A 9778-nucleotide genomic window follows, 5' to 3' on the forward strand; every position below is an offset into this window, starting at 1 on the left:
CATGGGCCCCCCTCGGCCCCTCAGGCGGTGCCGTTGTTGGTGAGGGGTGGCAGCACTCCCACCTCACGCCGGCTGCACCTCACTTGGCGCCGCCTTGCCTTGCCTCATGTCTGCCTCACCTCACAACCGCCTCTCCTTGTGTCTGCCTCGCCTCATGCCTGCCTTGCCTCGCGTCTGCCTTGTCTCATGGCTGCCTCGCCTCATGGCTGCCTTGTCTCATGCTTGCCTCACCTCATGCCCACCTCGCCTCATGCCTGCCTTGCCTCACGGCCGCCTTGCCTCACGTGCCCCCTTCTCCTCAGGCCTGCCACCCCTCATGGCTGCCTCGCTTCATCCCTGCCTGGCCTCACTTCATGGCCACCTCACCTCACATGCCTGCTTCTCATGCCTGCCACCCCTCACACCTGCCCCATCTCCTGGCCCACCCTCCTCCTGGCCTCAGCCGTCACTGAACCGACATTCTGGCTGCCGTGTCCCAAACACTGACATTTTTATGGGTTAGCCACGGACTACCAAGGCCTCTGTCCTTTCCCCGGCCCTGCGGCACCGCGACTGGAGGCACTGTGGCAAGGAGAGTCCCGGCAGAGCCCCACACCGAGCTGCTGCCCACAGACCCACGTGCTGGTGGAGGAGTAGCCCGTCTGTCAGCGACCAGGTTATCTCAGCTTTTTGTTTTGTTCCGCATCGACCTGTGTCCTTGAAACAATTCCTTCCCACATCCCCTGAATAACTCCCAAGCTAAAATTACACACACCACGGAAAGCAAGAAAGTCTCCCTGTTTTCAGACTGCACCAAATGAGCTGTGCACAGCTCTGAATCGGCTGCAACCGCGGCACAGCTCTCCGTTTCTGTCATGTGTGCCCCTTTCCTTCTTCTTTAGGTTTCAGCCTCTTAAAACTCATGTATATGTGTATGTGGGGTGGGGTGAGGGAGAAGAAACATGGCCAGAAGCATTTTGGACCTTGAGATACTCAAATAGACAATAACCTAGCAGCCATGGGTTAATTTGAGATTAATTAATAAAGGGGAAGGAATTTGACATTTACTTTCTTCACGTGGGAATGGCACTTTTCTGCATCTTTCTTTACTGCATAATGCATGTGGGATTTTAACTTTTAAAAGCAGCACCTCAAGCAAATCCAACACCATCTCTGTTTCACTTTTGCCCCATTTTAAGGAGAAAAAGGTGCTAGGGTTTACAAACGTTAGTCTGCCTTTTAGGGGAGCTGCTGCTGTAGGATTTTTCTGGGCATGAACCTGTCAAATGAGATACAAATATCTGAAAAACCTTAGCTTTCATTCAGAAATTCTTGTTCAGAAACAGACTCAAGGTCTGAGCACTCTTGGGTGGTACCTGCACCTGTGGAAAGCTTCATCTGCCCCGGTGGAGCTCCGTGCTTGGTCCTCGGGACATGGCACTGGAAGTGTTGGGCTTTACTCTCTAAAGGCTTGGGATGATTAATAATGTCATGAATATCACCTTAAGTGACGATATAAATGTGTGTTGGTTATTATGCCATTCTCAAGCCCATTGCAGAACAAGATCTTCCTTGGAAGAGATGTTTTGCGTACTTCAGACAAAAGGAGGGACCGTGCCCCAAAGAGCTAGTACATCCATAAACACACCATTGATGGAAAACAAAAGGTGTGTGTTATTAGACCTAAACTGGGAGTAAAATGATATAGGTGTCTTGTAATCGGGTCATGGTATGCCATTTCTTACAGCATAAATTCATCTTTAGATGATAGTGCTTTTGAGACCTATGGCATAAGCCATACCAATATTTTTCCAGCACTGGAGAAGAGGGAATCTGAAGGCTTATCGGGATGTCTGGATTACTTCAAACCCCTCTCTGAAAATAAGAATGTTTAGAGTGATCTGCCTTTTCTTGCAGAGTGGAGCTCACATTGTAGGGATTTTTGAAAACATTGCAGGGAAGATGCAATTCAGATATGTAGGTGTACATTAGTTAAGTAGATGTAATACATGAAAGTAAAAAAAAATCAGTGCAAACTTACAAATGTCAGGAAAAAAATTGAAACTACCACAAGTGAGATTTAAAGACCTTGGAAATGTCTGTTTGTCTCTCCAAGCTAATGTAAGGTAATGTGTGGAGGAAAGGGATGTTGCTGCTTCTCAGCATTGCCCATAATTTAGAAGTTCCTACTTTATTACTCTTATTCTTGCTATTGTAAAATCTTTAAAACTACTCTGCTATATTAGTACGAAAGTACTGATTTATCAAGGGTTTTGAGACTTCCTTCTGTACGTTATCCAGCACAAAGCTGCTGTAAGGGTAAGGTCTACCACAAATGTCTATGCCAGCACTGGAATAAAATGGGAGGGGTCCACAATTCATTGGTGGCAATATATTTATCTAGAATAGCCAAGATAATACGAGTAATTATTTCCAGACTGAATAAATTGAATAAATGGGCTTTTAGCAAATCAGCAGTCACACAGCCTTTAACACTTACCGATCTGCGCGGCAAGCCAAGAAACTAATTAAAAAAGAAAAAAGAAAAAAAAAAAGAACTGGAAGTGAGTTTTGGGAGTGGCCGGACATGTCTCTAATAGCAGGCTCCAAAGTCCCTTTCAGACACTTTCCCAAGGTTTCCTGACTTCTTTTTTTTTAACACCAACCTCTCTCTCTCTCTCTCTAATCAAGAGGAAATGGGCTTTGCATAGCTTTTGTCATGGCTTGAAAGTGCAAGCTGCAGTTTTACTTGAAATCCAAGGCTGCTCTAAACCAAACATTTTGTTCAATTGAAGTGTCACCATTGTCCCCCCCAAAATGGGTACGCTCACAGCCAAATAACATCAAGGCTTTACTTCTACAAACAAGAGGACCTAGCCTGGGCAAATGCAGTTCATAGAAGGTATTGTCTTCCTAACAACAATACTCAGCGCTTACTTAGTCTATGTGTTTTCAAAGTATCATGTTAAATCCGGTCAATCCTTTAATGTCCCTGTTAGTTTGACAAAAATATTTTTAACTCCACTCTAAAGACAGGGAAACTGAGAGATGGAGGCCAAAGATTTTAAGTTTGTGCATCTAAATTGGTGTATCTAGATTCAAATGTCCAGACCCGGCTGGAGGCTCTGAGAGACAGATATTGACAAATTTTTTTTTTGATGGGTATGCTTAGAGTGCTTATCATCAGGATTCTGGTTTGAAAGCTTTGACCTAAGCAACTTGCTCAGTGCAAATCATGTGAATCGGGAGGTGAACTGGGGTAGGAACACAGGAGGTGGTAGCTTCAGTTCAAATGGTGCCATTTCTCTAGCACTGGTGGCTTATTTAGTAGGAGCGCTGGAGGCAATTTGGGTAATAGTGGATTATATAGGACATTTCCATTTGGAGGAGGCCAGTATTCTGTGCAGGAGGTATGCATATGGACAGAGGGCATGGGGAAATAAGCTCAGCCTGCCTGCACCAAGCCAGAATAATCATATTTTAAAAGAATCGTCTCCATCAGCTATGGAACAGGGTGCAGTGCATCCATCATCGGCTCAGTCCCTTCCCCTCATCAGCACTAGAACAGCAGTGTCAGGGTCCATAAACCTTCGAGTTGGTTATTTGGGTCAACATAGTCCTGGGTGACACTACTGCTCCTTTCTCCCTGTCTCTAGTGATGTTGTTCATACCAGATTGTACAGATTGCTCTGTCCACAGCCCTCCCACATACAAAACACATTTCTTAGTCTTATCCACAGTAACACTGACACCCAAAGTAGTGACTGAAACGTGTGTGCCTGCCCCAGTACACTGAGTGCACTGTGGTCTCCTGGAGAAGAAGCCACAGGGAATTTAGGGATTTTCAGTCCTAAACCTCTATGTGTTGATAGTGATACAGTCACTAATAATGTCCTGCATGCTTTAGCTCTAATTGCCCATGCACATTTTGCCAACGGTGATTCCAGATTTGCCTCAGATTACTTAACTGTGCCTTGCAGAAAAGGAAAACTGGGAATGGATGTGGAGGTACTGAATGCCCACCGTCAGCGCCTTCTATGGATGGGGCTGTCATCCCTGTTCCCCTCCTCTGCCAGGAAGGCAGAGCAGAGATCAAGAAGCCGCTGTGTGTCTCCACTCTGCCTATCGGTCAGTAGATAATCTGACCAGGGTCATGGCCAGGGTTCCTTGTAAGGCAAATTAAAGCATTCAGATTTCACTTGCTTTGATCTGTAAACCACGTAATTTTAAAACTCAATTATCCTAAATAAGGTCATAAAACATACTGTGATTCTTAGAGCATAATTAGAGCTAGACCCTCATATCGTGCAACAAACCAATGCAGAGCCTAAGTTACCGAGAGCAGATACCCAGGCTCCTGTGGTTGCTGCCACATCCGTGAGCTTTCCATTGCTCCTCACGTATCCTGAGCATTTCTGTCGAGCTTAGAGATTTTCCCAATGCATTGTGCACACCAGGATTGTGCTGTACAGAAGATGCAGAATTTTTCTGCAGCTGTGCTTCTAGCAAAGGGCACTAGCAGCACGAACAAAGCATCCCATCAAAACAAAGAACAAAGCTTAGTCCTGTAGCTGTTTTTTTTAATCCACAAAACATCCACCTGTAATAGCTATCAGGCTCCACAGAGTGGAGCAGGCTTAATAAAAATCAATCAATAATTCTTCTGCCTTACCTCTTCTGTAGTGCTAGAGTATTGAAGAGTAGTTCTTGGAATCCAGGCTTTCTCTGTTACCGCAGATTTCAAGTCAAAATAGAGGTTTTCAATGAGATTTTTACTGAAGTGTTCAGTCACGTTTCTGATTAACATCTCTGTGCTACTCTTCAGCAGATTTTCAGGCCTAGAGGTAACAGTGTGTAAAGGGGGGGATGTAGTTCTAGTACTCCATACAGAAGTGTCTGCATCTTGGAGATCTAAGACAAATAAAGGAAAGTAATTAAAATCAGCTCTACATTTTTACAAGCAATTCTTTAGATGCCAATAAATGTGGCTGATATGACTTCTAAGTAGTTTAAGTGCACCTGTCAGTTCCATAGTTTTTTGTTTTCAGTGCAAAAATGTATTTTGCATCAATACCAAAGTCTGTGCAAAACAACAGCAGAAAAAAAAATAATTTCCCTGAGTATTCATACCATTCATTTTAAATACAGTCCATCAATGATTCCAAAGTGAAGGGTTGCACTTTGTCATTAACAGCACGATGTTTTCACTTGTAGCTTTTTCACTTGCTTGAGATTATCAAACAGCACAGTTTCAGCTTTATATGGTCAACCCCCCCCTTTGTAAGTACATGGGCCAGATTCTCATCTGCTGTTTGTTGGTGTAAGTTCAAAATATGGCTTTGTTCAAGATAATTTTTCAAGATAATTTTTTTGTTCAAGATATTTGTTCAAGGTAAGTTCCTTGTGTCCCCATAGGACATTCCTCTTGCATTTTTAAATCAGTCCCAGGCAGAGACCATGCTAACTCCTGACTGCTCTCTTCCCAAGGTTCAGCTAACAATTGTATCAGTTAACTGAAGTGTCTGCAAATATAATGGTGGATTTGCTTTTTTAGTCACGTATCCTTCAGAGAATGCCAAAGGTGCAATTAGAGCGCAGGAAAGATTTTACTACACATTTTTCCTTCACATTTTCATGGCTCTTCCTCCCCATTGGTATGTATTTAATATCCTTTCTTTGTGGCTGTGAGGGCAGGGTTCAAGCTGTGGTGGCCTCTACATCTGGTAGCATCACATTTCAGCTAAGCGATTGGAATTACTCACTGGCCCCTTCTCCTCACAAAAAGCTGCCCTGCCATTGCTGGAGCACAGCTAGTGTGCCTTGGCTCAGCGCCCAAGACACTTTGTCTGTCCTTGAACTGGGGTCTCCAGCATGACAGAACCTTGTTTTGCTGCTGAGCCACTGGGCTGGTTGCCATTTATAACAATTTTAGCTCACAAACCCTCTAAAAAAATGTAATAACTGGCTTAAATTGCAGCAGAAGCTTCCAAATGTAATTACTTGGTGTGCAATTATGATGTCTTAGCAGGCCAATGTATGATTACCTCTTACCCAAAGGATCAGTGGGTGAGCTTCCATGAAGTCAACGTGATGGTTTTTTTTGTATATGTGCAAATATATATGTTAACATGTTTATATAAAGAAACTTGCAGTACTTGCATTTGCATCCAGAAATAAAAGTGAGATTGTAAGCCCTTGTAAGAGACACTTTCATGCAAGTGTTTCCTGTGCTTGACAGCACAGTGCGTTCACCTGGTACTCGGTTTTGGATCCTCTTGAAAAGGGATGGTTTGCTGGAATGAGTTGATACCCAGATTAAATGTTTCCCCTCCTTTTATCTAACTGTGCTTCTCTGGGAATAAAAATCTCCAAGTCTCCATTTATTTACAAAAATTTTTTCCAGATCAAGGCACTGAAAACAATACTACAGATCTAATTCTGCTCTGTCTTATACCCGTACAAAGGGTTTCATCGAACCCTTAGGTCTGGTCCAACACTGCACGATCATCCTCACGCTGCTGCATTTGCAGAATCCCCTGCGGAGTGCCTATGGTGTAGAGTCTGCTGTAGTCCTATGTCACGTACCTTCGTGGCCCCCAGCGAAAGGACAGGGAAGAGTCTGGCAGGGGCAGCCCTGTGCTCAAGCTGTCGTCAGCTGCTGAAATAAACCCGTTAGCTGACACAAGTCCAGACTTGGTCTAAATTCCATGTCAGTTGTTGATCTCCTATTAGTCAGGGGTCTCTGAAAGTCTGTGGTAGGCAACTAGAAATGCTAGCCCCGAGGACTTGGAAAGAATTAGGCTGGTTCTGTGCCTCTCAGATACCTCCAAGTTCAGCAGGGAGTAGAAGTTACTGATAGAAAGGTGGCTAAAAAAAAAGTACATCTGAGTGGTCAGTAGCCGCTTAGAAAAAAAGGCCGCTCAACTGGGTTCCTAAATATAGATTTACACACCCAACTTAAAAACACATTAAAAAAAAAACTTGGCTTTATTTACAGACAAATAGTAGAGATTCCAACAGGAAGACATTTGCGTTCCAGTGCAATTGTGCTTTAGGAAAAGCTGCTGCTCCATAAAAGGGAAGCTGGTGCTGCCAGCGACATTTACGGGACTCGGCAGCCAGGGGATAACCGGCATTCCTGGTGCAGGAGCCGAGGGGAGAGCTCGACCCTCCTGGAAGCGAAATGCTTGGTCCTCAGAAATGTTCCACCATCCTGAGGAGGTACCATGAACAAGCAGTTGGTCACTGCACAACCCGACTCCTCTTGTTAAGCTCAGGGCTACCTTGGGTTTCCAGCTAAAGCATCTTTCCCAGCAAAGACTGACAACAGTCTGTTACCCATAACCTATGGATGGAAATGGCTTGCGCATAGCACTATGCCATACTGGAACTTCAGATACATGTACCAGCACTTTCCATGTATCCTACATTGAACGTCTGCCCTCACTTTAAGAAAATCAGGATCCAGGTTTATATTCTCTTTTGAAGGAAAGCCGCTATGATCCTAGCATAAGGACCCTCACAACTCTTCTTCAATAGCAGGCACTTATAAAAGAAAACTGCATATTGTAAGACCCAAGCAAACAGATTTCTACACAACTTGCGTTCCAAATTTTTAAACCAGAAAAAACTCACCTCCCGTCTGGACATCAGTAAAGTACACAGAAATCTCAACAGTGGGGTTTTTCAGAAGTGTTTAGCATTGTTCTAGCAGTCTCTTTGGAAATTGGTCATAAAACTGTTCATGGGAACAGAACTGCAGCACTGACACTGACGTTGATCACTAGTGGCTGAATGATATACAGTGTGTGAACATACCATTGTAATCATCAGTAGCACACCCAGGAGAAATTATGACATTCTGACTAAGCGCATATTTCATCCATGGGGTGTACTGCAGACTGCATCCATCTGCGCAGCAGCAGGCCGCTTACAAGAAAAGGAAATCCATACGTGTTTTGCATGTATGATGAGCAAGAGCGCTGATTAGTTGTCAAGTACCGAGAACCCTACAGTGGTGCCTTCAGATTCAGACGAGCCGGCATGGTGCAGCTTTCTGAAATAGCTTGCATCGTACCAATCTGCCTACCCTATTAAAGCACAGTTTCAGAAAACTGAGGCTGAACTGCTAGAGAAACATAAATGAATCAGATATCTATTGTATAAGAAAAAATACTCTGTAAGACTGCATCTAACTCGCTGACAGCAAGACTTGAAACTAGAAGGGGTTGTTTTAAGCTCTCTGTATGTGCAGGACAAAACCAATTCTCTTTTTAGCTGTCTAACTACTTGTAAATAGACTGCAAAAATAAAGACTCTATTTAAAAAACGTACTTCAGATTTCTGTTGTATGTGGGAGTGTGACAGAAGAACAAAATCCACTAAACGTCCTTTCTTTCCCATTCAGTGTAGACCTTTTAAAAACTGTAAAATCTATGCTACTTGAAAAATTTTTACCTTCTTTAGCTGAAATGTTGTAGAAGTTGCAATGTTTGTATCTCATGTCAGAGAGGTCAAATGTCTCCAAACTCCAGTCTAATCCTGAGCTGCTCTTTTACTTGCTTGTTTTTGAAATGCTGAAGTAGCCACTTAAAGTCTCTTTCAGCACCAGTGGTAGCAGAACATCCCAGATAACTATGGTGATAATACCATAGCTCTGTCAGCCCTCTTTCTGACACTCTGGATAGCCCGAGCTCACCCTGAAGTGCATTTTTGGTCGCTGAAAGGTATCTAGACGCCGTTAACTCCATGGATTACATCTCTACTGAAGAGAGCTCGGAAAGGTAGCTACTATGTAGACACTAGGACTTGGTTCAGCTGCCCACACATAGCTGCCTAGTGCAATCTGAACTGCACTGGGGCATCTGAGACATCTGCTCAGGGCTCTCGCAGCGCCTATGGGAGACCAATGTCTTTCTGGGTAGGCAGTCAGAGGTCAGGTGGGATATCCTGGAGCATCTCAAATGGCAAAAAGCACCTATGTTGAGACAACTGAAATAAGCCCTTCCTTCAGACCTACATTTAGACACCTAGAAACTGAAACCCACTCCAGGTTCTACAGAGAGATCCATACAAAATAAAGGGAGAGAATATAATCATGAAAACTACCAGTATAGTTGTCTGGCATTGGCATCTTTGTTAGCACTTGCAGCAGAAGATGAAATAGGAAAGTTGGATTTGCCATCCTCCTGGTTGCTTTGGGAAGCTGCTCATATCGTTCCATTTTTTCCCTGTGAAAGCAGCTGAGCTGATTTTGTTCTATACTGTCTGCACTGTGGCTCACTGAGACTTTGAAAATTTACGAAAACCAAAGACCTAGGCTACATTGCAGATTTTTCCATTTCTTTTTACAAAATGTAAAACCACATTTATCTTTGAGCTTCTGTCAGTATGCTATTGGACTGTGTACAAGGTCTTGTAATTATGTCCAAGGATCTGACATTGATGCCCTTCTTTTTCCAGGTGGAGCTGAGCGAAAGTGGTCAGCCATGTATTGCTTTGACCAAAAAAAAGAAGATTCAAGTCATTTTTGGTATTTCATGGGTTCAGATGTGAGCAAACTCTTTTGCTTACAAAATCCTATACAATAATAATTCAGGGAGATAAAAATGGGTTTGAGTGAATGTTTTTCAGGAAAAAAGTTTTGGGTCAGCTCGAAGGTGGAATGAAAATATTGATTCTCACTGTTCTAATTTATCCTGGAGAAATCTGTAAAGGTTACACACACAAAAATCCAACCTGTTGTGAACCTGTGGATGGTTGTTGCAGTCATTACAAAACACTAAAGGTGTGGAAAAAT

The sequence above is a fragment of the Calonectris borealis genome, chromosome 1 (assembly GCF_964195595.1).
Source record: "Calonectris borealis chromosome 1, bCalBor7.hap1.2, whole genome shotgun sequence".
Lineage (NCBI taxonomy): Eukaryota > Metazoa > Chordata > Aves > Procellariiformes > Procellariidae > Calonectris > Calonectris borealis.